Source organism: Meriones unguiculatus, chromosome X (assembly GCF_030254825.1).
Source record: "Meriones unguiculatus strain TT.TT164.6M chromosome X, Bangor_MerUng_6.1, whole genome shotgun sequence".
NCBI lineage: Eukaryota > Metazoa > Chordata > Mammalia > Rodentia > Muridae > Meriones > Meriones unguiculatus.
The window spans coordinates 63,237,097-63,265,037 of record NC_083369.1 but is presented as its reverse complement, the minus strand read 5'-3'; the positions used below and the strand labels follow the sequence as shown (position 1 = coordinate 63,265,037).

The 27,941-nt window shown below is 42.6% G+C and overlaps 1 protein-coding gene across 6 annotated transcripts in view; it reads right to left on the bottom strand.

The window, feature by feature from the left end:
• Nucleotides 1-27,941, bottom strand: part of Frmpd3 (FERM and PDZ domain containing 3) — a 151,963-nt gene that overhangs the window by 74,587 nt on the left and 49,435 nt on the right. The window contains exons 1-2 of one of the 6 annotated variants that reach the window (XM_060375637.1): nt 17,639-17,727; nt 12,376-12,547 (exon numbers count right to left, since the gene is read on the bottom strand). The exons of 4 other annotated variants lie outside the window; for them this stretch is intronic. The gene's annotated coding sequence lies outside the window, so the exon portion shown is untranslated. Of the gene's footprint in view, nt 1-12,375; nt 12,548-17,638; nt 17,760-27,941 lie in introns of those variants that run through there. One more of the 6 variants, XM_060375638.1, reaches the window with a different exon arrangement.

Here is a 27,941-nt window from a genome sequence, read left to right as displayed (position 1 = left end):
AGTTCTAATCCTCTATTGGAGGACTAGAAGCTAATTAATCAAACTAGTACAAGGTTTGTAAAAGATGTGGGAGGCTTTGACATGGTGAGGGTGATGTAATTGTTGGCTAGCTAAGAATTCCAAATACTTCAGTGGCAGGTGGGTTCAAGCAGCTAGGTTGTTTATCAGGAATCAACTAATTAGAGCTGAGCATTAGACTATTCATGGGGGACGTGAGATTTGAAAGATAGATGATAGTCCAGCAAAGACCCCTGCTGCTGTGTCCCTCATACCAGACCAGGGCTGATATGAATCCAGCCACATGTAATCTAGTTGTACATATTTTGGCCTGGAGACTGTCTCTCATATCTTAGGGAGAGGGAAAGGGATGCTAGGATGGCTAGAAGTTGGCTCCCTGCCTTCTTCCTACCTTAGTAAGACAAATGACAGGCACAAAACAGCTGGAAGGTGTCTTGTTGTTGTCCTGGATAGGTATTTTTGGGGTACTGGGGATCTTTGAGGGTGACTTGAGGTGCTTTTCTGACTTCTGTTTATGCTGGCATATATAAGTTTAGTGAGTCAGAGAAAATTGTCTTTAGTTGCCATCTTGCCTCAGCCTTGAGGCTGCTGCTCAAAAGAGCCTTTGTCTCCTGTCATCCAGTCTCAAAGAAAACAAGAAGCCCATTCCTGGGGTGACATAAACTGGTTGCCAATGTGGGTACCCACTGAGGCATGATGGATGATTGAGAACCTGCTGGGCTGCACAGCTTTGGTGTGGGGAACAAAGAGGCTGCAGGTATGCCAAGGAAGTATTCAGTACTGTCTTGCATTCACCCTCCTATACCAAGCACTCACAATCCAGATTTACACGCCCCCCTTTCTTTTCCTGAAGCTGGAGACACTTCAGCCTTCAGTGGGTCTTAAGATACTACCAGTGCTGATGAAAAAGTCACTCTTTGAACCAGAGCAACCAATGAGCCAAAAGCTGTTTGTGACATGTTTCGCTTTAGTTTTCTGACTCACATTGGCCAGCCAATGAGTATTTCCTGAGTCTCTCCTCAGGCAGTCAATCCCTGAGGTCATTGAGAAGTTATGAGTCTTTGGCTACAAAGAGCTACCAGTCTATCTGGAAGAGAAAAGACAAGGGTCTAATGCACACAAGAATTACAGTGTGATCAAGACCAGCAGATGAACCTGACAATGAAGTCAAACTTGTGTGTTCAGAGAAAGTTTGGGGAAGCTAGAGAAGGTGCCATGGAGGGGGTGTGGATGGTTCTGGCTGGCTAGGAAAAGACAGAGTGTGGAAAGGCATGGGCAGCCAAGTTCTCTCTCACAGGGACCCAGCTATTCTCCACCACTAAAATCATGTCTCCAGGTGAGACAAACACATTTTCTATCCTCAACTGGGTCCCTCTCAATTCTACAAATGGCTGATGCCTCACAGTGCCTAGACCTTCCCACACATCTTGGGTCAGGGGAGAAATCTCTATTCGCAGACCCAAGAGGCCATTTTATAATCCAAATGGAAAGTCTTCCTTCCTTCCTGAGGTCTGCATTTTTCAGTGTCTGCATCCAAGTCCCTCTGAAATTTGTGAAGTGTCTGAAGACTTGGGAGTGTCACTGAAGGCAAGCAGTGATGGATGAGCGGATCTCAGCTGTTCAAGTGCCATGTGGCTGCCTTCGTGGGGACACTAGGCAATTTGACTTGGTTTTTGGTCTATCCAAACATGGTAGCCCTGAGAAAATTAAGAATCAGCCAAAGCTCATGAGCCCCTCATTGCTTTATTTCTGTCCCTTTTTCTAGCTAGTGTCTCTAAAGTATCTGCTCATTCTACACTATGGTGACCCTCTCCATTCAGTGATCTAAGAAAAAGTTCTAGCCTTTTCCTTCTGCCTCATAGTAACGACCCTTTAGGTCCATGTGCTTCTTTGCATATTGACACCTATTACCTCATTTGAGGAAAAAGTACTTTCACATCCATTATCTTCTCACAGTGCTATCTGTCCTGCCAAAGAGGTGAGGTGACTGCTCCTCCCCCAGCCCTCAAGGTAGAAGGAGTAGAAACCCAGAGGCTGAGCACATCCATGATCCAGCTGGAGCCAAATCTCCTTGGCAGGTCCCGAAATCCCAGCACCACCAACTGTCAGACTCTGGGACCCTTGACCACCCAGAATTTCCATTGCAAGACAGCTCCAGCCCTGTGAATAGTAGCATGCCATGTCCTGGCCAGGCCTGGATGCTCAGCATACATTATAATTAACCTGTCTCTGATCCTGTTCACTTTGTGTTGTTGGGAAAATGAAATGAGATCATAGCTACAGAAGAGAAGCACTTAGAAGGTTAAGCATGTCACGAGAATGTAGAGGTGACAATATTACGGGTAGCATTATTCAGGGTGGCCAGAAGAACAGAGAAAAGGAGCAGAAAATGAACCTTCACTCAAAGTCACACAGCTTTGGGATCTTCCCATACCCTTTCTTTTCAAGAGACAGCCCCACAATGCACTCTGCTTCTTCCTTAGCCAGGCAGATTATTTCCTGGCCCAACTCTCAGACAATCTGACTATATTTGAAAGCCTTGATTCCTTTGTGGACTAAACTGACCTCTTTGGCTAGACAGAGTGTGGAGAGGCATGGGCAGCAGGAAGAGGAAGCAGAAGCTGGAGTACACACTAACATGTGTTGCTAGGCAGGATGAGGCTAAAGACAGATGATTTGACAGGACAATGAAATAGGTTCTGAGCTAATGCTCTATCTTTTTATGCTTTGGGGCAGGAGGACTAAAATGTTACAGTTACATTTCCAGACATTGGCTTTTAGTTCTCCATCTCTCTTTGCCTTTGGCTCCTTTTTCTTTACATTTGGTTGGCTCCTTGGGGAGTCTTGTCATTCTCCTTGAAACTGGCAGGATTTGGAGCCATGTGGGGCCAATTAGCCCTCTGATTCCAGTAACTGGAGCCTGACTCTCCTGGAAGCTCTAAAGCTCCAGCACACAGGCAAGCAGCTGGGTCCCTATGAGATGCCATGGACTCCATGTGGCAGTAACGGGAGCCCCATCTCTAGAGCTCTGAAATAGCTCCTATGGGTGAAAACCTCTTTCCCCTTGTAAAGGTGCTCTCACCTCTCATTTCAGTTAGCTGCTTCTTACTGTGTAGTGCTGCTCAAATTTTAGTGTGCATATGGATCATTTGTGGGTATTACCAAATTATTCTGGGGCAGCAGGTCTGTAGTCAGCCATGACATTTTGACACACTCTAGTGTGATGCTACTGCTGACTACAATTTGGGAAGCAAGGACATTATCCTTAGAAAATGGGAGGACCACAGTCTAGTGGAAGGCTTGAGGTGTTTCTACTCTGTTTTGTTGTACCACTGAAGGTCCCAGTTATAACAAAACTGTTGCCAGGGATGGTGGAATGCATGTGTAAATTCAAGGAGTCGGGACAAAGAAACAAGAAGATCAAGGGTTCAAGGTCATCTTCAAGCTACAGAGGCCAGTCTTGTACATGCCACCTTGTTTTAAAAATACTAAAATCAAATCAGTAAAAAACCCATTATCATCTATCACAGACACATAGATTTATGTAAACAAAGCTCTGGATGGCTGAATCAGATTTATCTGAGGAAGGAATATGGAGAGCTTTAAACATTTGTGAAATGAGACAGGCAAGGTTGCACTAGGACAAGGAGAGGAAAGATAGGAATTTATTTGGCCCTACTGGAGAATTTGGTCAGCCAAAGTGTAGCCCATGGACTAGAAATGTCTGGGAGTCAGGTAAGTTAGATGCTGAAAGGAGATATTGTAAAGTAACAGTATTAGGTGTTTACTGAGGACTTAACATGCTCCAGGCTCTAGCCACGTATTATCCACCTCCACCTTTATAGCAACCCCCTGAGCTAAAATAGTATGACTATTTTACAGATAAGGAAATGGACAGGAGAGATCCATACAACCTGGTAAAGAATATACACTTAAAAATTACATGGAATTGTGACATGAACACAGATCTGCTAACTAGTCCATGATTTATTTTTTATTATTTTTATTTTATTTGCCAAGAAGAATCTATAGGCCTAGCACATTCTCAAAATGTAGTGAGATTGGCTTGGTGGAGTGTTCGTCCACAGTGAATGGAGGGCTGTTTCAATACTGTCTTTATGAACAGCCATCTTTGAAGCCAGCACACCAGTAAGTGACATCAGCGACACTAGGCACAGAACTGACCTCCTTTTATTCATGGAGGATATATTCTAAGGCCACCCTCTCACCTAATGGTACCTTAAATCAAAGATAACATAAAAATCTCTATGTATTATGTTTTTTTCCTGTACACACATCCCCACAATAAAGTTTAATTTAATAAGTGAGGCAGAGTAAGGAATTAACAACAATAAAAAGAAAAGTGGTTTTACTGGTGCACATCTGTAATCCCAATACTCCAGAAGTTAAGTCCACAGGTTCAGGAGTTTGTGGTCGCCCTAGGCTAAATAACAAGTTTCAGGCCAACTTTGGGTATACAGTAAGAGTTCTGACTGAGAGATGAAGTGGGAGTAACCACAACAATGTACTTGTGGTGGCTTGAATAAGAATGGCCCTCCACAGATGCATATATTTGAATACTTGGTCCCAGTTGGTGAAACTGTTTTAGGGACCAATTACGAGTTGTGGCCTTGTTGAAAGAGGTGTGCTACTGAGGGTAGGTTCTGAGGTTTCAAAATGCCTTGCCAGTCTCTTCTCTCTTTCTCTCTCTCTTTCTTTAACTTGCAGATCAGATGTAGAACTCTCAGGTATTTCTCAGTACCATGCTTGCCTGCCTGCTTCCATGATACCCACCATGATGGTAGTGGACTCACCCTCTCAAACTATAAGCTCCCAATGAAATGAGTTATTATAAGTTGCCTTGCTCATGGTGTCTCTTCACAGCAATAGAACAGTAACTAAGATAGCACTATTAAAATTATTGTGAAGGTATAAATTGTTTACTTTTGGAATTTTTCATTTGATGGTGCAGGGCTCCAGCTAAATGAAGAGAACTGAAACTGCAGAAAGTGAAACCATCAGCTGAGAGAGGTTAAGTGTCATGACCTGTCCACAATCTAATACCACCTAACTCTTCTCCCTTCCCTTGTGCCCTCTGGAGTTCTTAGTCAACAGCAAACTGTCATGTATTTTCCATTTCTCTTCCAAAACTGCCTGCCATCTTCTTTCCACTTGGTTATTCCTTTCCTGCTTGTTCTTCTGCTACTATGTAAGCAGGCATGGTATGAAGGAAACCAACATCCCTGACAGATAGAAGTTTTCAGTGGTTTTTGGTTGCCTTGAATGGTTCCCCTTCCCTCATGTTGGATTGGTCAGCTTAGACAAAGACAGGTGAACTGGCAGGCTCACAGCTTGAGGTAAACATGAGTAGGACTAATCAGCTGGTGGGGGTGGGGATGTGAACTCTGCTGGCAGAAGGAAAAGTCCCCCAGGCCTTTATTTAAGATCAGAGGTTTCAAAAACCTTCTTTATTTCAGATCAAGAGCTCAGAAATTTGCTACTTTTCTTATGTCTCCTTATCAGAGTTCTGTCTAGCCTCCAGTCCCTCATTTTCAAGTGTAAGCTGCTTATATTTTTTTTCAGTTTGTTTTTGTTTCCTTCTCTGGAATCTCAAGTCCTCAGGGCCTGCAGGGGAGGTAGGCACTCTGTACTTACCAGTGCTGTCTCTAAGCCATTAGTTCTTTCTTCTGAAATGCCCCAATCTGAGGAACCTGCCTGTTGCCAGCCTTCCTCCCTCTTTAGTGCCACCTACAGGCTTTCTATGTAGATCCCAAGGTCACTGAGGACTTTAGTTTCTAATCATATATGATCTCCTCCTCCAGTCTTTTAAAAAAGAAATCTTCATGCACTATACATAACATGAAATTTAAAACTTCAGCCGTTTTCAGTTGTACAGTTAGTTCTGTGACATTAAAATCACTCACATTACTTTGGAACTCTCACAATCATCCATCTCCAGAATGCTTTCCTCTTCACAAACAGAAATTCATTCGTTTGGCATATTTCAGAGACTATAATGTCTTCAGGATTCATCCATATTTTAGCCTGGGTCAGTATCTCTTTCCTTTTAAGACTCTGTGGTATTCTATGTATGTGCCATATTTTATTCATCTGTTGATGGACAGTTAGATTGTTCCCAACATTTGGTTACTTCGAATAATGCTGCTAAGAATATAGGTGTACACATATCTGCTGGAGCCTTGATTTCAGTTTCGGAGGGGATTACACTCATATTTTCATTTCTCTTAAAGGTTCATGCCTCTAGGGCTTAGTTGCTATTTGAAAAGTGATTGGATTCCAGGAATCTGAGTCAGTCAATGTATTGATCCCATGATGGCTATAAAATGTGATGGTGTTATTGGGAGGTGGTAGAAAGTGGGAGGAGGGAGCTTTGTTTGAATGAATAAAAATGTCACTAGAGAAGTACCCTGGAAAAATCCAATCTTGTCCCTTTTCTATGTTTCCTGGTTGCCACAATGTATGAAGCTTTCCTTTGTCATGACCTTCCTCCATGATATTTCTACTGTGCCATGGGCCTAAAGTCAGTGGAAGGAGCAAATTGTGCATGGAAATCTATGAAACCATGATCCAACATCAATTTATCCACTTTTAAAATTATTTCTCTGAAATATTTGTTACAGCAATGAAAAACTGATTAATCCAACTTAGAATTGGGATTACTAGGTATTATGAGAACTCTATGCTTATTTTTTTTGAGGATTGGCCATACTGCGCCTATGCCACGTCCCTCCAGCAAACACTTATTTTCTGTTTATTGTTTTGTTTTCATAATAGCTATCCCAATAGTGGGCCCACTCCTACTTTTGATGTCACTATTGCTGAATCCAATGTCTATAAGTTGATGAGGAAGCCACAGAAAACAACTTCTTCCACTGACCTTACTTCATTATCATATGTTGGTAGACATTATCAACTATTGTACTAACTCCTAAATCTCCAGTGATAACTCTCCATAACACACTATGCTATGTACTATACTTCTAACTTTCTTTCAAAGGGTTTCCATTGCAGGAGTCACCAGAATGCATGATGGTCACCTATTTGCTTCCCACATTCCCTGGAAATCTCCTTTCTCATTCTTTCTTGAGTCAACTCTATTTGCTAGCTCTCTAGATATCAAATTGTCCTGCTTCTTCATTATTTTTCTCCTTCAAGCTCTTTCTTAGCTTTGAGTCCCCACTTCCCCAGATTGTAAGTTCTTGGTCTTCAATTTTGACCATTCTCTCCAAAACACCTTCAACTCTCTCCTTTCCTCTCTCTCTGCCAGGATTTCTAGATCAAACCTCATTCTAGATGAACTCAAAAACATACAGTCTTACAGTAGTTGGAGGAAGCTTCAAGCAAACTGTGCAGCTGGTTAGCTGGCTTTCATGTTAACCCAACAGTCTCAAATCTGGTGCATATTTTCACTGATCTTTGGCCACTTCCTTCTCACCCTCTAATATGCCTAGCTCATATCTTCTTTTCTCAGTCTTCCCATCAGCTCAATTTGAGACTTTAACACCTCTCAACTTATGGAACTAAAACACTAGAAGTTATCCAATAAGATTACTCTCATTCCACTACCACTAAATGCATACAGCACTATGTGTATACAACTTTACCTTGCTAAAGTGGAAGATATTTTTTTTCTTCTATCAATGGCAATCCTTGTCATGTATGTTATGGTACCAACCTCTCTTACTCTATCAAGCATTTTACTCCTTTGGGTATCCACTCTCTTCTTTAAAATAGCCACTTCCAAAACCATGCTGCCACATTCATGAAAACTCTCTGTCCTTATGAAAACAAACCAAAACACCCCCCACTACTACACAATCACTTTTAAGTTACTGATCTATTTTCCTGCTCCTTTTCAGAGAATAATTTGCCAAAAAATTTCCCAAACAAGTACTTTCATCTCATCCCTGCCCCCGATCACTTATGATATGGCTTTTGTATCTATCACTTCATATTTGCTCTTTTAAGGTACTCTTCTATCTTTTATGGGTATCCATCCCTTAGTCCTGCCCTTACATCACCTCTCACCAAATGCAGACAAAAATGGCAACTCTCTCCTTCCACATGCTCCTGCTTGGTTTCTGTGAACATCTCCTGATTGTCCTTCTACTTCTTTGGTTCCTTTTCAACAGTCTCTTCTATAGGTCTCTATCACAAGCACTAGATACAGGGGTTCTGTGGATCTCTGCTTTAGTTCTCATTTTTCTCTCTTCTCTTTCCTAAGGTGGTGCCATGTAGCACCCTCACTTTAAACATAATCAACATGTAGATACTATCTCCAAACTTACATTCTACTTTCTCTTCAGGAGTTCCCAAACTCTTAGACACTGACACTTCTATTTTTATATCTCCCAGAAATCTCAAACTTAACATGGCAGAAACTGAACTGTTGATTTTTTTTTCTTTCCAAAACTTCATTCAGCATTCTTCATCTCAATACATGGCACTGAGTCAAACTGGAAACTCGAGTCCTTCTTGAAGCCTATCTTTCCTTTTTCACCCCTGACATCCCAATTTCTCAGTAACTATTGTCAGCTGTCACTTCAAAATATATCCAGAATGTTTCCAATTCTCTCCATCTCCATGGCTGTCACTAATGCAAGCCACTATCCGTTCTCCTGTGGATTGCTGCAGCTGCCTCTTTATTGGCCTTCCTTATCACCCTTGTCTCCTTCTAAATTTGGCATTATAAGTGTGGCAATAGTTGAGACCAGAGACAATCACTCCCTTGCTTAAAACTCTTAGACATTCTCTATTTGTGGTAAATAATATTAAATGCATGCCCCTTGTGATTTCCCAAGACTATTCTTATTATTGACTATTACAGTCTGGCCCCACAAGGTACTTTTGAGTTTCTCACCATACCAAATTCTTTGCCATCCAAGGCCAGCACACCTGGTATTCTATTTTCCTGGAAACCTCTTTTCCTATTTTCCACATGGTTGATCTTTCCTCCTTTATGTCTATTATTAAATATCACTCCCTCCCAGAGGCCTTTACTGGAAACTGTCCTATTGTTGTGGCATGTTATTTCCTTCATGAGACTCATCACAACTTGTAATTGTCTTTTCTGGCTATTTTGCTATAAACTCATAAGAGTTGAGACTAGGTCTCTTTTGTTTAACAGTATGCCTATTATAGTGTTTGGCACATAGTTGGTGTTTAGTGTTGTTTTCCAAATGAACCAATACATTAGTGAGTAGGAGGAATTTTGAGGCACACAGAATAGAGATCTCTGGCCATTCCATACAATTCATTGTCAAATGGCTACTGGCTGTGTTTTACCCTGGGAAAGTCAGATTTATAGATGGTGATTGTATTGATTAGACTCTCATTTCTGTAACAGATACCTGAGGTAAACAACTTAAAAGAGGAAGATTTATTTTTGTATATGGTTTTGTAGGTTTCAATGCATGCTCACTTGGTATTCCATTCTATAATGAAAATCTCTTTCCTTGTTCTTCACATGGATGCTCTACCACCTCCTCACAAAGGCCTCTCCTAGAAACTCAGCCCTTCTGCTTCTAGGCCTGTGGTGAGGCCAAGGCTTGTGGTGCATAGTACATAGCAGAACAAAGCAGCTTTCCTTGTGGCAAACAAGAAGCAGAAAGAGAGGAAGGGATAGATAACAGGACACATCTTTTCAGCACATGTACCCATTTACCCACATCTTCCAACTAGGCCTTTCCATTCATCATCTCCTCCCAAACCACTGATTTATGCACTGATTAGATTAGCTATCTTATGAACCCAAATCATATCTACCAAGTGGGTACTACACCTTCAGTGCATACATCTTTTGGGCTATTTGTCATATCCAAACCATGACAGTGGATCTGGCCCAAAGAAGACACTCCTCAAAGTATCTCTCAAAGACCAATGTAGGGAGAGAATGGAGTCCAAGAAAGGGTCCGTGACTACAATAGAAGAAGGAATAGGAGACAATAGGGCTCAAAGTCTTTTTCGAGGTTTGAGCATTAAAAATTGAATAAGATTTCCCTCATATGGAAGGAATTTTCTTTAAAGGGTATACAATCATCTTTCAGAATGGACAGAAGCAGTGGGATGGGTAGGAAGAGTGGATGGTCTTTTCCACTCCTGAGAGTCTTTGAGTAGCTGAATTGTTTATTTTCCTTGGGCTAGCTCCCTCTTTCTTCCTAGGTCTTTATGGTTCTGAAGTTTCCTCTTCAGTTGAGCTTAAAGAAGCGTATTTAATAAAACTTTCTGGTATCTGGATTTTTTTTCTTTGATTGTCTAAACCAGCTTTCCCCAGTAGGCTGGAATGCAGGTGCTGTCACCTGTCATAAGGGAGCAAGTATAGTGACCAAAGCAATCTCTTCTACAAATATTTGGGAGCTTGAAATGATTTTGTAAATAAGCAAGCCTAAAATGTCCCCAAAAGAAAGCTGTAGAAGACCCCTCCTCTTCCTTTCTTCTCCTCAAGAGCTACACATTCAGTAGATTCTGACATGCTGTCTAATAGGTTCAGACACACTCCTAAACCTTCCTTACTGGACCTGCCAGTCTGGTGACAGATGTTAGGGATGTTCCAGATGTGAGACTGATGCCATATGGCATTCTGGGTCACAAGATCTGAAACTGCTGCCATTGAGCTGTGGCAGTTAATGGGGAGATCCTTGCATTTTAGCCCTCACTCACCTGTCACGGGCGGAGGCAGTGAGGGAGAACAGAACAATGAAATATTCATGGGAGCTTGAAGGAGTTGTCATGTCATTCTAAAGAACCCTGGATACCCCAGCCCCCACCTTCCATGTATGACACCAAGTATTTCTGAAGGAGACCAAGACAGATTGACTGAGCCAGAAAGAAAGAGATAAGCAATGAAGATAAGGACAATTGAGAAGAGAAGACAACTGAACAGGAAAGAGGGCCTGATAGAGCCGAGAGAGAGAGAGAGAGAGAGAGAGAGAGAGAGAGAGAGAGAGAGAGAGAGAGAATGACAAAAAGGCAGCATAAATAGGTCAAAAAGGTCTTGGAGACTTTGAAGGCAAAAGGATAGGCTTGGAAAAGGTAAACACTAGAGACACCAATTTTAGTCACCTTAGCTTTCTGGAGGCCCTCTTCAGTTCTTCCCTTGTCCTCTATATGCCTGCCTGCCCCCCAGTGTTACCCTTAAGGCATCCATCACTGCTCAAGGACCATATGGTAATGAGAGCCCTCAGACAGAGTGCTTCAGAAGATAGAACTCTTCTGGGAGGAAAATTGCTCTTATTAAGTTCACACATGGGGATGTAGTGGGTAAACGACAAATGGGAAACATTAGGAAGGAAAGGCCTGGGACACTTTCCTGACTTAGGCCAATTTTCCAGTCACCAGAGGCTCGAGTTTTATTGTGAAAGAGATCAAGGAAACCAGACAGGACTGGGAGAGAGGTGCAGAAAGTAGGAGGGCATACTCATAATGGGAAAAGTACATTTGGCAGGGAAAGGAACAGCAGGCCTGTATTCTTTACCATAGTGTTTCTCTCTCTCTCTCTCTCTCTCTCTCTCTCTCTCTCTCTCTCTCTCCCCACCCCCTCCCCTCTTCTCTGAGCCCAGTCTGGACCACAGAACTCTGGCACGAAATACCAAGCCTAAAGAGGGTCCCTTGCCACCCAGTTTTTCTCTTCTCTTGGATCCCAGCCTTTAGTTCTTTAAGGTTTTAACTGTAAACAAAGCTTGGAGGACAGACAGGGAGAGCAGGTGTGGCCAGGAGTTCCTGGGAACTTCCCAAGTAGCTACTACCAGCAGCCAAAAACCCAGGACTCATATGTAGCACCTCTCTGGGGACTGGTTGGCAGGCACTGACTACATTAGGGCTCTGGGCAAAGCCTCTTGAAGCCAAGAGAAGGCCTATTCAGCTATCAGGTTGTGCCAAGACCTTCCTCTTTATGAGACTGTTAAGCATCAATGGCCTAAACCACCAGCCTTGGATGTCTCCAGCCTCTGATTTGGTCAACTCCAGGAAAATTTCAGAGTAGGCGAGGGCAATACAAGTTATTTACTTGCTCTTATTTCACCCATGCTGATTTCCAGAAACAGGAGGGAAAGGTTAGGGCTGCAGCTGTGTCCTGGAGGAAGCACCAGACCTGGACTAGTAGAAAAGGAGGGTATGAAAAACAGGTCCAGAGAACAAAGCATTCAGGAAATATGTAGCAGAAGGCATGAAGATGAACTCAAGTACAGGCTAACAGGAAAATAAAAGGCTATAGTTAACTCAGTCAGTGAGTAGGTCTTTCCCACAATCTGTCTTTCTTGCCTGGTTTTGCATGGGGCACAGGGTCCTTTCTTAGTGTTCTTTTGGGGAGCTTTAGAGAGGACAAGAAAGTACATTTACCTGAGTGCTTTGCCTAGATGTTTGAAATGGGTATCTTCATCACAGGACTCATGACCAACAGGTACCAGGCTGATCTGAGAGAAAGAGAAGCTCTAGCTCTCCTTGTGTATCATCTCAGACCTATTCAATCAGTTCACCCCAGATGCAAGGCAGAAATTAGGTCAGGAAGTCACTAGACAAAAGAAAAATATGTGAATAGAGAAAGGCCTGGTTAACTCGTATCACCCTGCCAGGAGGTATCCAGGGATACTAACTGCAGCCTCAGAACAATGAAACACCTTTTATGCTGGGATACAGAGTTAATAAAATGTAACTGATAAAAAATAAATAAATAAATAAATAAAAAACAAACAAACAAACAAAAAGAATCCAATATTGATGATGTCAAAAAAAAAAAAAAAAAGAAAATAGTCAACCAAAAAAAAAAAAAAAAAAAAGAAACACCTTTTATTCTGCTTAATTCCATCTTCCTGCTGATACTGAAGAAGTAATTTTTATATCTTTCCCAAACTGGGGTCAGAAAAGAAGAGTGAGGTTGATGAGCTCTCCATCTAAGAATAAAGACCAGAGGCAGAAAATACATGCCCGAGGCTGCAATTCACATGACCACAGAGGTTAGGTATAGAGTAATGGACTAGAAAGGGAGTGAAGGATCTCCCTAGAAAGGGGAAATAAGATATATAGTTAGGGAGGGCCAGTAAACAGACTGGAACAGGAAGATAAAATGGGGGAAGAGAAGGAAGAGGAGGGTAAGGAGGAAATACATGGAGGGACAACTAACACAAAGGACCAATCATTTGGGGGTCCACATAGACACCTACTACATTAGAAGCTTCTTAAAATATATACATATAGAGGAGAAATCTAAGTGAGTTACCAAATAATGGTAGGGGTAGGAGGAGGATACCCTAACTAGAAATCTTTCATCAGGTGAAACCTTCAGTACTAGGTATGGGTTACATCCACTTGCGTCATTGGCCAAAGGGGCCCCATGGGACTTCCCAAACAACCCATGCTATTGCCAAGACTACTGGTTACTTTCCACAAACTCATGGTAAGATCCTACTGCTGACTATAAGACCTATATAACTTACTAGTGTTCACGGTACTGGAGGGTACTCTGTATCCTCCCAGAGGAGAACCACCGACCTAGCCACAAACCCTGTGATCTACAACAGTGATCTGACTGCAATAGTGGCATAAAAGTTGTGGCATTAACCAACCACTATCTGATTGGATTTAAGTCCCTCTCTATATCCATTCCTGACATTGCTTTGGTGGCCAAGAGCCTGAGACTAGATAAGCCATGTCCATTATATACCTCCCCTCAGGGATCAAGGAACTCTACAGAAGAGGTAGAAAGATTGTAAGAGCCAGAAGGGATGGAGGACACCAATGAAACAAGGCCTTCTAGACACAGCAGGACTGACACACCTATGAACTTACAGAAACTATGGCAGTATACATAAGGCCGGCACATGTTCAAGCCAGATGGGGCTCCAGTGCTGAGAGGGGAAATGGATACTTTCCCCATCTCTAACCATGAGGGTATCTAACTGACAACTGATTGTAAAGGAAAAACAAGTTCTCTCTAATGGAGTCTCTCTGTATATATCAACAACATTTAAGGGTAGGCCGATGACCAGCAATGGCCAACACAAAGCAAATTTGATGGTGGTATTATAGATTGTTTTTGTCTCTTATTGTTGTGTTGGGGCACTTTTTCATCTCAGTGGTCTTTTGCATGTATATTATGGTTTTTGATTTTGTGAGTTTATATGTGTGTGTTGTGCTTTTTCACTGTTTATTTTATCTTATATTTTGGTTTGGGTTTTTTTGTTGTTTGCCTGTTTGTTTTCTAAAGAGAGAATGAAGGATGGAGTAGGATATGTGGGGTGGTGTAGAGGATCTGTAGGAGATGAAGGGAAACTGTGATCAGAACATATTGTATGAATCTTCAATTAAAAAAAGATTAAGAAAAAAATGATAATTTTTGAGGACTAACTTTTAGTTCTAATAGCCTATTAACCAAGAAAGCCCTTCACTAAGGTTTCATGTTCTGGCATTACAGTATATTTTATTTTGATTAATTAAACCCACAAAGCCAAGCCAGGTGTGGTGGCACATGCCTATAATCTCAGCTGTCAGAGAGGCAGAGCAGGCAGATTGGTGTGAGTTCGAGGCCAGCCAGGGCTACCCAGAGAAACCCTGTCTCAAAAAAAAACAAAACACGAAAACAAACAAATACCCCTCCCCCCAACACACACAGAGCCAGGGCTTTCTTGAAGAATAATGTAAGTTCTCTTTCTGCTCGTCTTCGTATAAAGGGAAGGATGGCAAAATTCCTTGCTGTGAATGAGGGGCTCTCCTCTGCAGCTTTTGGATAACATTAATTCATTCCTTCATTCATATCTGCACTAGAAAAAAAAACCTCTACTGTACATGTATGCAGCCTCTACCAGGGAGATGCAGTTCAATGTGGAGACAGGTATGTAAACAAACAGCAAGCCACATGTCACCTGGCTGCATGTAGGGCAGCAGAGGATGCTGTGGGAACACAGAGGAAGGTATCTCCCAGCAGATCTCCCCTATCCTTGCCGAGTGGTGAAGGTGAGAAGGACATTCCAGGAAAAGAATGTCATTCATTCTAGCAAATAGTTAGGAAGAGTCAGCAAAGAAGGAAACCTCTGGGTAGTTAAGTCACTGCAATTAGGGAAAAGTTACAGAATAAATTCCAGCAAAACTTTTAAATTTGAGCATGGTTTCCCACTGACTCCTTTCATGTAGCCTAATGAAATGATGCAATGGACTCTGATGAGATCACAGAGATGAGAGCCAGAGACTTGAAAACACTGCAGTGACCAGCACATTTCTCATGCACCACCCTGGAACTATACCTGAAGGTCCCCCGACATAGGAGCAGCAGGAGAGTTAGGCTTCCAGCAACTTCAGTGAGATCCACCCATAGTTCCAGAGACCAAAGGCATGGGGTTCATACACCCCATTTTGTTCACATTGAAGAGAGTCTATTTAATGCTAGCTCTCTGAATGGGTTGGGGAAACAGTAGGAAATGGCAATAGATTCCACTGAAGGGTTCAGTATGACCGAGGAACAACCCTAAGGGGTTTTAGTTACACATAGGTTTCAGCTCACAGGGTTCATTCTGGGAGTGGGTCACAAGAATAATATTATGCATACATGGGACACAGCTTCTACCACTAAAGTTGTAGCTTCAAAACGAGCCCCCTTCCCTCCTTAGGGGGTACAAAGACAATTTTCACCATCATTGCAAATTTCTTTTAAATATTAACTCCTAACAGAAATACTCAGATAGAGCCATAATAGAGGATTAACAACGCCAAGACAGCAAACCAGCCATTTGTTTAATTAATAAAACTTACAAGGCATAACAACTTATTGATGTTACAGGCACGGCGCTTAGTACAGCAACAAAACCCAAATCCATCCGGAACACTGTCTTTTCCTGGAAGCTTGCTCTCCACCAATCTATGCAATTCCGTCTTTAGTAAAGGGGCTGAGCTCATAAAAAGACGGTGTAGAGTTATGTGCAAATGACTGAGGGGCTGCTGGAAATATAAACCCCTGTTGTCGTGCACAGCTCTGCCAAGGGGTTGTTTCAGCTCTGGTTTTGGATCTGGGTTGGAAGCCCAACTGTTAAGCCTCAATTCCTTTATCTATAAAAATGAGACTTGTTATAGGACTCACTTCAAAGTAGCTCTACAAAGATTATTAAATCATGAAACATGCTGGCAAAGTAAGTGTTCATTTATAGGATCTACTAGCAAGTATTATTATAATTGGGCATCAAGTAATAGGATCTGCTGTGTTATTCTGGCCCACTGTTTGTCTTTCTTGACAGTTTGTAATTGGGGGTGATTTGAAAAGATTGATTCAGCATTTGTTGGGACTGGGCCCTGACTTCAGAAATAGAGAATTCAAATAAGTTTTGCCACAGGGAAAGCAACCTGATTTTGATTATTTCATTAAAGCCGGCTTGTCATTATATTTCCAATAGTTACCAGTAGGGAAGTGTATAAGAAAGACTGGGTTGAAATCCTACCTTGCCACTCACTAGTTGTTGGATCATAGCCTTGATAGCTTCTCTATGAATCGATTTCTTCATTTGTAAAATATGAATAATATTTGTTGTTACACCACCGGATTTTTGTGAAGAATGAATAAAAGAACGCATATGAAGTACTTAGAGCTGTGCCTGCCTAGCACATAGCAAGCTCCAAGCAAATGACAGCTAGTGTTGTTATTATTGCATATGGCTTCTTATTACTGGGAGGTAAAGAGCTTGGTGAGCCCAACCAATGTAGCTGAGGGTGGGAAAGCAGAGGGGAGATAGGGGTCCTGTTATCTCAGGCTTAACACTGTGTGAATTTTACACAGCCAAGAGACGGGTATGTTCCTGCTCATTTTCATTTGCTGATGGATGATATTCTGTAAATAATATACCACCAGACGGGTACAGTGCTCATGTTTCATAGCCTGGCTGTGCATGGAGAACCCTGAGGTCTCAGCTGCCCCCTCCCCAAAAAACAACCAAACGTTGCATCCCCTGTGCACCTCCCCCACCGGCAAAGATCCCTGGGAGTGCAACCTAGCCACTATGCCTGGGAAACGCAGGAGGGATGTTAAAAGCCCAGATCTTTCCCCAGTGAACTCACAGTTGCCCGCAGGGGACCAAAGCTCTCACCTGGAGAAGATCTTCGAGGATCTGGCTGCTGGCAGGGTGCTTGAGTTCCAACATCTAGAAGGGCTTTCTGCTCTCTACACCCTCTTCGCTCCCCACCCCCCCCTCCCCTCAGCAGGAAAACTTCCTGCTGTTCCTGCCACTTTGCTATAGGCATCCAAACCTTTGTCCCGAGTGCATCTTGCTTTTCAATTTTCTCGTCCGTAACGCCACGAGCCGACCTAAGGGCAGCTTGGCAACTAGAAGGAATCCTTGGGGGCTCAAGGTGGGGGATGGAGAGCAATGTCACCTCCTGAACATCATCTGTTCCCCCGCCCCCACCCCGGGAAAGAGCAAGGAAGGGGCAAGGAAGGGGCAAGGAAGGGGCAAGGAAGGGGCAAGATCCCAGAAGGATGGGGCACGCGGCAGAGCCTCCCCCAAGTCACTCTGAGGTGCCAGTGAGAACCTTAGCAATCTCTGCCTACCTTACAACCCTCACACGCCGTGCTATATGACCCTTTCCCAGGCGAGCCCTAGCCTGGCTTCTGGGGCTCAGTACTTACTATCAGGGACCCTCTCCAGGCCCGGGCTGCATGGTTGCAGAGCCAGGAACCCTCTCCCGCGCTCTGCCCCTGCCTGTGCCCAGCGCAGACACTAGCGGCAGCGGCATCTGTAGGAAGAGAAAGATCACGCCTGCCTTAGAAACCCAGCCCCTGCTGTGACCAGAATCTTAAAGAAGGAGGCTACTGGCTCAGCCTCAGAGCCTAGGCTGAGGTGATGAACTAAGCAAGGAGCTGGTAAACACAGCCTCAGCCCCTCTTTCCCACCTGGATGCTGGCCTCAGGAGCAGTCTGGTGTCCCTGGGGAACCCCCTTCCTCTGGGAACAGAGGTGTGTGGATAATTCAGCTGCCTCTTGACTGAGCACTTTCTAAGGTCCGGACACAGCTTTGCATGCATTTTTTTTTCATTCCAGGGCCTTCTTCATTGTATAGAAAACAAAACTGAGGCTCTGGAGGAGCAAAACAAGTACTCCTCAAGCTTCAGGAGAGATCTGTTGGGTGTAAGAAAGAAAGCACACGGATCTTACATTAGAGGGTACCCTGCACAAATGCCACTTTGTATTACCACAGAGCAGCATCTGAAAAATAGTGTCTCTGCCTCTCCTTTCTCCATTTTTCTAACCAGACAAGCGGCAACTCTGTGAATTCTTCTTTAGTGGAGACAGTTCATTTCTTAACATTTGATAGGTACCTACTATGTGTTAGGTCCATGGAGACAAAAAAGGGAGAGGGGTTGGGTGGAGAATGTCTGGATCCCAGTGGTCTTCTCTGATACAGGCTCAGAGTCTCTGAAGTCTAGCTTATGCTAAGAGTTCATTGAGAGAGGGAGTGCCCAGGTCCTAAAGAAGAGAGCACCCAGTATTCAGTGTTCTCAAGTAACTCTCACAGTTGAACTTCAAAGAGCCACTATGGGGGACACTTTGCTCCCCCATCACATATTAGCATCTATGTGTGTAAAAGCTTGAAGAGGCAACTTGGATCTTCTTGCAGTGGGGCTGATTCTGACTCCATCCCTGCTACTGGATTAAGGGCCCACAGGGCCCATTCCTCTGTGAAGGATGAGCAGCAGAAGGCAACCTATGTTAGGAGATTAGGCCCCATTGGTTTCCCTATCTGTGTTACACTAGTTTTTCATTGGCTTGACATCTGTGAATTGAGAAAAATCTCATATTCCTTTTTTCCTGGTCAAAATAGTTAACTAACATAGCATACTTGTCCCATTTTAATCACTTAAAGAGATCAGTATGGCTGTGTGTGGTTGGTCAGATCTATAGTTTCAGAGATTTGCTCAGGAATTTAAGAACAGCCTGGGTGACATGGTGAGACTGTTTTTCAAAACAACAACAACAGCAACAGTAAGAGCCATTTCAGAATTTATGTTTCTTCCTTCCTGGCTTATCCATTCAGCCATTCATTCAGCAAATATTTATTAGCATCTATGTGTGTTGGGTACTATGGTAGGAGCAGCATACTTCCAGTCCTGTAGGAGAATCCACCTTGAAAGAAACTTTACAAGACTGGAAGTTAAAAAACATTTAAAGCCCCTAGTTTTTTGACTAAATGGCTATATGACCCTGAATGAGTCATGTATCCTTAGTTTTCTTGTTGGTCAAACAGGGATAATAACACCTCCCAGCCCTACTTTCTGGGGGTGTTTGTGACTCTGGAGGGAGGTAATGGATGTGAAGGAGCTCTGAAAAGTATAAAGCCACTAGACAAATGTCAGGGATTAGCCTGTCTCCAAGGTGGGAGGGAGCTACTGGGAAGCAAAGCTAAAAAGAAATCCTGGCTGACTCTCCCAGATTGATTGCACTGAATCTCATCTTTATAGAGCTACTGAGCCTGCACCTAGGCAGCCCCTGCTCTGCAAAATTGCATTCTCCCTCAGCAGTGCCTATGATACCCCAGATAGTGATAGCCTGGCCTTAAACTGAGGAGATGGTTTTAAGGATTTGAATGGAATCAGTATAACTGTCTGGGCCATAATGTCTGGGCCATACTGTCTCATTAATGGCAATAGCAGCCTCCTCCTCCCATGAGATTGTCCAAACCTAAGGTTGCAGGTGTCTGGGTTGAAACCCAGTGAGGCCTCTAGGACACATTCCCTTCAGAAAACACAGAGCTCACATCAGATAGCATTGTGGTCAAGAGAATAAAGGTTTACTTTTGACGATAGCTTTGGTTCTGTGTTCTGCCTAAGTAGCTAAGACCTGTAACAGAGCTAGTAGAAACTTTGTGTGTGGAGGGGGTCTTCTGCTGGTTTAGCTCATCCCATGGACCACCCCAAATATCTCTACAACTTAAATTACTACACAATTGTGTCTTGGTATCTACAGGGCAGGTTTCAAGATCCCAAACAGATACCAAAAACACAGGGATTCTCACTTCCCTTATTTAAAACAGGACACTCTGTACAGATAATCTATGCAAGTCTCTCATATACTTTAAGTCACTTCTAGATTACTTAAAAATCTAATTCAACATAAAAGTTATAGAAATACTTGTCATACCGTATTGATTAGTGACTGACAACAAATAAAATTCAGCAAAAACACATTTCTCTTCAGATTTTTTTTTTTTTGGAAAAGAAGCAAGATAACTTTATTCTTCAGAATATTTTGATTTACGGTTAGTTAAATCTGCAAATGTAGAACCGAAGGGTACAGGGACTGGCTACATTATGCCTGATACACAACTGTATCTTCAGGACAAGTTTCCAAATTTCCAGAGCACTCACCTTTACCCCAGCTACCCAAAGCAAAAATACTCTAAGGAAACACAGGACCCTGATGCGCAAAACCAGTTTCTAGACAAATCTGATAGCTTCTTTCCTTCCAGTCTCACATCCTGTCAGATCGTCCTCAAGAGTGGCTATAAGAATGCTAGAGCTGGGCTGGAGAGATGGCTCAGTGGTTAAGAGTACTGTCTTTGTTTTCCCATAGTAAGGGGAACAAGGACTATTTCTAACATGAACTCAATGACTGGCTCTTTGACCTCCCCACCTCCCAAGGGAGGAGCAGTACTGTTAGCCCACAGAGGAGGACTTTGCAGCCAGTCCGGAAAATACTTGACAAAAGCGAGTCATATGAAAGGGGAGGAGGTCCTCCCCTATTAGTGGACTTGGAAAGGGGCAGGGAGGAGATGAGGGAGGGAGGGTGGGATTGGGGAGGGAATGAGGGATACAGCTGGGATACAGAATTAACAAAATGTAACTAATGAGAAAAATAAAATTATGGAAAAAAAAAGAATTAAAAAAAAAAAAGAGTACTGTCTTCTAGAGGTCCTGAGTAAAATTCCCAGTAACCACTTGGTGGCTCACAACCGTCTATACCCTCTACTGCCCTCTTCTGGCATGCAGGTGCACATGCAGAGAGAATGCTAGAGATGATAGAGGAGGAAGGAAAGTCTCAGGAACCTAGGAAGCAGAGCCAAGCTCAGAGCTGCCCCAAACAGCTCTAGAAAAACTAGAAAGCCAAAGGGAGGAAGAGCAAGCCCATTGGCCTTGGGCCAGGGCACCTGCAGCAAGTAGGTCTCTAGGGAAGACACAGAACAGACACATCTCACACCCAGCATTTCTTGGCAGCCATAGAGTCCATCCCTCTTGTGGCTGGGGGCTCTTATCGATGTCTTCATAGAGTCCCTTGTCACATCCCTCTCGCCCAAGCTGCTTATCTTAATAAAGTGCCCCTGTTCCCACTTTTGACATCCTCCCTATCATGGGCCACCCAGCAATGATTCGGGCTTCCTTGGTCACACTATAGTCTTGTGGCTAAAAAACTTCTTTAATGTCCAAGCTTGTGACTTGATGGGAGCTTTGGGTACATTCATATTCAAATCCTCTTTCCTTGCCACAGCAGAATAGTCTAAGCCCCAGATTCAGATCACTGTTCTGAGTTCTCCCTTTCTGGCCTGTATCTTGTCCCCTAGACCAGTTGCTGCTGCTCTCTCCAAATCTATAGCTTGGCTCAAATTTACAATGCGTTTTTTTTTTTTTTTCAGCAATGTCCATAACACTAACCAGTCCCTTGTTTATTCCTGTCCCCAAAGAGCAGAAAGCCTCAAGATCCAAAGGAATGAATCATGATGGTAAAATGTCAGGCACTGTGGCAGGCAATTAAGGAGACACATTTGGTCACATGATATTTACCTATGTGTAAGGCTGGCCCTGAATACATTCTGGCATTTTCCCTCAAATATAATGAAGACTTGGGATAATAACACATAAAGAAAGAGAAAACATCCTGGGATGAGAGCAGGGACTGTTTGCTATTCATCTCAGCTCTGGCAGGAATTAGACCTATGTGGTCTTACACTTTTGCTTGCAGAGCCCCAGTTTCCCCACATATAAAATGAGAATGCTGGGCTAGCTGATTCCAAGGTTCCTTCCTATTTAAATAAGGAGACGTGGAGCTCTCTGACACTGAAACTGCTCTTCTTCTAAGGGTAGGTCATGATAACAGGGCAGTGGTTTTATTAGCGTTATGTGTGCAGGGGAGTTAGAGAACAAGTCAGCACTATGGACATAGACATGATACTGCTACTCAACAGTGTTGATGCTATGTAATGTATCCTTTGCTATAAAAGCAAAGCAGAGAAAACAGGACTCCTAGGTTTTCCAGGAGTTGCTATCTGCTTGAATGTCCCCTGGACCAGTGGTTCTCAACCTTTGTAATGCTGTAACACTTCAATATAATTCCTCATTTTGTGGTGAACACCCCAACCATAAATTATTTTCATTGCTACTTCATAACTGTAATTTTGCTACTGTTATGAACCATAGTATAAATATCCATGTTTTCTGATGGTCTTACGCCACGTTTATAAAAAGGTCCTTTCTTGCCAAAGGGGTCAGGACCCACAGCTTGAGAACCTTTGCTCTAGGCCCTCTAGGACTGATTCCACTGATGGAGAATCAGCTTACATTTCCCCAGGAAACACTTGTAACACCATTTGGCTTATTAAAATCTTGCATTCCTTCCTTAGTGAATGGTAAACAGTTGCTCCCCCATGGGCCTCTGAGGTCCCCCTTTCCCTTTCCTAGCACTCCAGACTGGCTTCTGACCCAATATCAGCTCTCCAAAACCTTGTTCTGATTCTTGGAGCTGCTTATTTGGACTGGTCAGTGCCTCTGAGGTAGAAACCATGCAAGAATTTTTAATATTGCCCTTATCTAGGGTTCTATTCTATTTCACTGCCTCACTCTTTCTGATATTCTTCCTTCTAAAGATTTGTCAGGGCTTCTCTGAACTGAGGGATGCTTGACTGCCTCTGAGTCAGGTGGATCCTGATTGATTTACAGAATGGAGAGAAAGAAGACAGGTGAGAGGAAGAGGCTGGTTATATACTTTGCAGCTCCTGCCTTGAGGACCCTTTGCTTGATGACCTGAGACCAGTTGCTAGAGGATAAAGGCAAATGTGTTAATGTTGGAGGGATATGCCTTTCTGTCTTTACTACCTTGCGACAGGCTGCCCCCCTTTGGTTGATGTTCCCACTTGCTCCCCAGTCTAGGTGGGGAACTTTTCTTCTACTCCCCTCCCCCTGCCTTTTCCTTCTCTTATCTTTCCCTCTTTGGTAGCTTATCTTCTGCTTCCAACCAGATAAGCTCCCTACCATTGGAAACCCCCCTTACTGGGTTCCTCTCTTTCCTCCCTCTGAGATCCCATTGCCTTCTCCCTATCAAGGCCTACCAGTGCCAGTAGGTCCTTTGCCCCTGTTGTGTGAATGTTCTGTTCTGCCTGGGCCCTGTATTAATTTGCTCTCATTTGTGAGCTGCATTGTTAATGTGCATGGCCTTTTCTCCATGTGCAATGCTGTTCCCTACTGCTTCCTGCTGCCTCTGTTGCCTCCCCACCCACATCCTTCTTAACCTTGTAATAACAGGCCCTCTCTTGTGGAGAGAGGGCTGGGCTTCTGCAAAACACACTCTTATAAATGATGTAGTGATTCACTACATTCTCACAAACGCCAGAGGAAACCTGTAGGCTGGAAAAAGAGATCAAGGCTCAGAGAGGTGAGAAACTCTGTTTGTAAGTGTGTGTGTGTGTGATCAAGAAAGCATGATGTGCAATGTCCAAGAGAGTCTAGAAATATAGCTCTTTCCCATAGCATTCTACATACTACCCTCTAAGGGCAAGATGGAGTTCTAGGGAAATTGTAGGTATGTACACACTTGGCTACACATTTGAATTTTGATTGTGTGAGGGGCGGGTCACAGAATCTCTGTGGGAAAGGCCCCTACATGAGCAGTTTTTAAAAACCTCCTCAGGCAATTCTTACGTGAAGCCAAGGTGATAGCAAAGGCTTGAAAGAAGGATGTTGGGAGAAAAAGGAAAAGAAGAGGGGAAAAACAGGAGAGCTGAAGGAGGTGATAGGGGGCCGGGGAGAGTAGTGAACAGAACAGAAGAAAAAGAAAAAGAAAAAGAAAAAGAAAAAGAAAAAGAAAAAGAAAAAAGAAAAAGAAAAAGAAAAAGAAGAGATTTGGTTTAGCAGTCAACAGCTTTCTTGAAAACCTTGGGCATCTCTGGGAAGAACTGAAGATACAGTGGGTATAAAGTATGGCCTCAGTCTCCCCCTTTATTCTCCTGAAAATCATTCTTCAGGCCATCTCAGTCCTCCCTCAGGGTTGGGCTAACTTTGTAAATCATAACACAAAGGCACACATCTCCATGACTGTGTTACCCAGGTGTTAAGTGGGCTTAGTCTATTTTGTCTGCAAGCAGGAGCTAAATTGCCTGGGTTACAATATTATAGATGTCAGGAGCTCAAGGGTAAGGACTTCCCTGTCAGTCAATTCGAAATAGCTCATCTTCACAGTATACTGAAAAATCCTAGGAATAAAAATCATCTAAATAGTTACCATGTATTAGTCAGTTATATGTGACAGGTATTCCAGTTACATGACCTCAGCTTGTTCTTATAATTATCTTCTGAAGCAGGTATTGCCTTTATACCTATCTTACATATTGGGGAAAATGAGATTCCAGTTACTTTATTCAAAGGTCACTCAGCTAGGTAGGCAGGGGCACTTTGTTAGGCTTGCCGTGTGTGTTTTTGATGACTTCTAAATTATTTATTTAAAATTTTTTTACCTACAATATATTTTGATCATATTTTTTTCCTCCCCCAACTCCTTCCCGGTTCTCTTTACTTCTTTAACCATTTAACTTCATGTTCTTTCTCCCTCTCTCTCAAGCCTCCTTCCCCCATAAAACCACCACAAAAAAAAGGGTCAGAACAAACAATATTATGTACTTGTCTGTATGTGTAAAATGTGTGTGCATTGCTCACAGAAGACAAAAGAAGGTATTGGATTCCTGGAGTTACTGGAGTTACAGATAATTGTGAGCCAGCCTATGTGAGTGCTGGGAATTGAACCCAGGTCCTATGCAAGAGCAACAAGCACTCTTAATCTCTGATCCACCTTTCCAGTCCCTTGATATTATTCTTTTTAATATTAATATATAAATATTGGGCTGGCAAGATGGCTCAGCAAGTAACATCACTTGCTCCCAAACCTGATAACCTGAGTTTGATCCCTGAAACCCACATGATGGAAGGAGAGTACTAGCTTCCACAAACTGTCTTCACACACACACACACACGTACACACACATGCACACACACGCGCACACACACACACACAGAGTGGCATGCTCCCACACAAATCAATAAATAAACGTTATTTTAAAATGTAAAAATCCTCAGATCTCACATGAAGATCCAAATTTTTGGCTTCTCTTGAAAAAAAAAATCCAACTGGTAACCCAGTGCCTTAAGGATCTACCAGATAACAATTTGATAAAACTAAGTGGTAGTGTCCCTTTTGGATGAGAGGCTCTCTGGGTCACCCCAGAACCCACCATTTTTCTTTAGCCTTATTATAGGACAAAGTGTCAGTTTTTATTTAATATTGTATCTAATCTCCTGGGTTGTTTCATTAATAGAATTATGAAAAAAGAAAACATTTCTTGGGCATTACAGCAGATCATCCCCTAATGAGTTCACTGACTCTTTCAGACTTGGCCCTGTGGTCATCTGAGTTTTATAACCCCCTCTCTCCCCTCTGTCATTTCTTTAACACAGTGAGAGGACAAGCTGAGTGAGTATCTCTGTTAATGATTGGTCCAGATTCTCCATGGTGGAGGGAGCACCTTTGTAAGCAGTTGGTGTTTACAGACAACCTCTGGACTGTGGAGGTGATCCTGAAACCAGGAAGAAAGAATAAGTTCCCAGAATCCCAGCTATGGAAGATAGCTGATTTCTATCTTTTAAGACTAACTTATTAGTTCAGCTTCCTGTTCATCATCTGTGAAGTGGGTATAGTGGGAATAACATAACCTGTTATTGTTGTTATTCAATTATGTCACTAATGCTTGTACCCCATGGGGTTAATATGAAGAGTATGTGTATACTCACAGAGGTGCCTGGTTCCAAGAAAATACGTAACAAATGCTATGCATTTCATTCCCATTATTGTAGTTAGAATTTTGATTTCTTTTTAAACATAGAAATATCATAAGAATAATTTTTTTAATCCCTTGTGTGAGAAGATGGATTGCTTCACAGCAGCTAACTATGATTTGCCTCATGCTTCAGCAGAGGCATGGTTTGGTCAGCTGCAGATAGTTTCTGTGATTGTGTGACAGCTGGAATTCTGGGGACTTTTCAAAGGGTATATAAGTGCTAGAGCCTCAGAGGGTTGTTGTTTGGTTGTTGGTTGCAGTTTGTTAAGCAGTCATGTCATGCTCAAAGAAGAAGAACAAGAAAAGGAAATTAGATATCCTGACAGGGAAGATTAAACTTGCTTCAAGGAGTTCAACACCCCTAAACAGCAGGAAATTGTCTAACAAAAACATCACCCCTTTCCTCTCTATCCTTTTTTCTTTCCTATTTAGTCTTAGGGGGTTGAAAAGGAAGCAGAAAAATGGTGGAGACAGGTGGAAAAAAAAACCCCACAAAGTAGCAAAAGCTGGCTACATATTATTCTTCATGTTTGTTTCCCTTTGTTACCACCAAGCTGCTTTTGTTTCTTATCCCTCTTCTCTATGGCTTTTTTTTTTTTTTTTTTGCATTTAGGTGAAAAATCTTATTTGATGGCTTTAGATTTTGGTTGGGTTCTCAAACAAGTTGCATTATAAAAATAAAGGTATTATGAATATTTGGAAAGTGGTATCTTTTTTAAAAACTTTATCTTTGAGATTGTAAAGTAATTACATTTCTTCCATCCCTTTCCTTCCTCCAAACATTTATAACTTTCCTCACTCTCCAAGTCCTTGGCCTCTTTTTTCACTAATTGTTTTTTGTACATATATACATGTTAAATATGGCTTTTACTGTACTGAGGATGGATCCCAGGGAGTCATGCACGCAACACAACTGTTCTACCACTTAGATGCATACATACCCAGGCCACACTCCAGCCTTTAACACATGGTTCTGCCAGAAAGTGTCATCCTGATGTAGATAATGGTGTTTGAGATTAACTCACTCTGTGTTGGGTCAGTGTTATATAAGCAGAGGAATTGTTACCAATGCTTCTTAACAACCTTCTTTTAGGACCACTTGTGGTATTTGAGTGTGATGTTTATAAGCAAAATGATATTTCCTGCTTGAGGAGGAAGGCAATCTTACAGTGGGATCACGCTAAGTTTTTTTTCTTTATCCCTCCACACTCACTTTGCTATGTCTCTTTTCTCAAAATGCTCCCTGCTGCCTTGACTGCCTGGCATCCTCCAAACACACCTCTTAGACTCAACTGAAGTCATCTTGCCTGGAAAAGCCTCTCTGAATCTTATCTTTCCTTAGGTAGACTTAATCTAAAAGTCTATCCTCCACTAAAATGTGTGTTCCTGGAGGGCAGGACAAGACCTTTGTTCTGCTCATCATATCCCCATAACCAGACACAGTAAGTGCAAGTGTAAATGTGTGTTTGTGTTTGCGTGTGTGTGTGTGTGTGTGTGTGTGTGTGTGTTAAATTGGTGGGATTAAAGGCATGAATCACTACCCCTGCTCAGTTCATATTTTATTTTTTTAAAATTTATACTTATTTATTTTATTTAATGCATATGAGTGTTTTGCCTGCATATGTGTCTGTGCAGCATATTTTGTGCCTCATGCCCTTAGAAGGTAGAAGGGGGTGCTAGATTCTTTAAAACTGGAGTTGTAGGTGGTTTTGATTTACCATGTAGGGGAATTGAACCTGGGTCCTTTGAAAGAGTATCCAGTTCTCTTAACTGCTAACTCATCTCTCCAGCCCTAATAAATGACTTTGAATGGGCAAGGGGAGACTGTGGTGAAGAGAACTG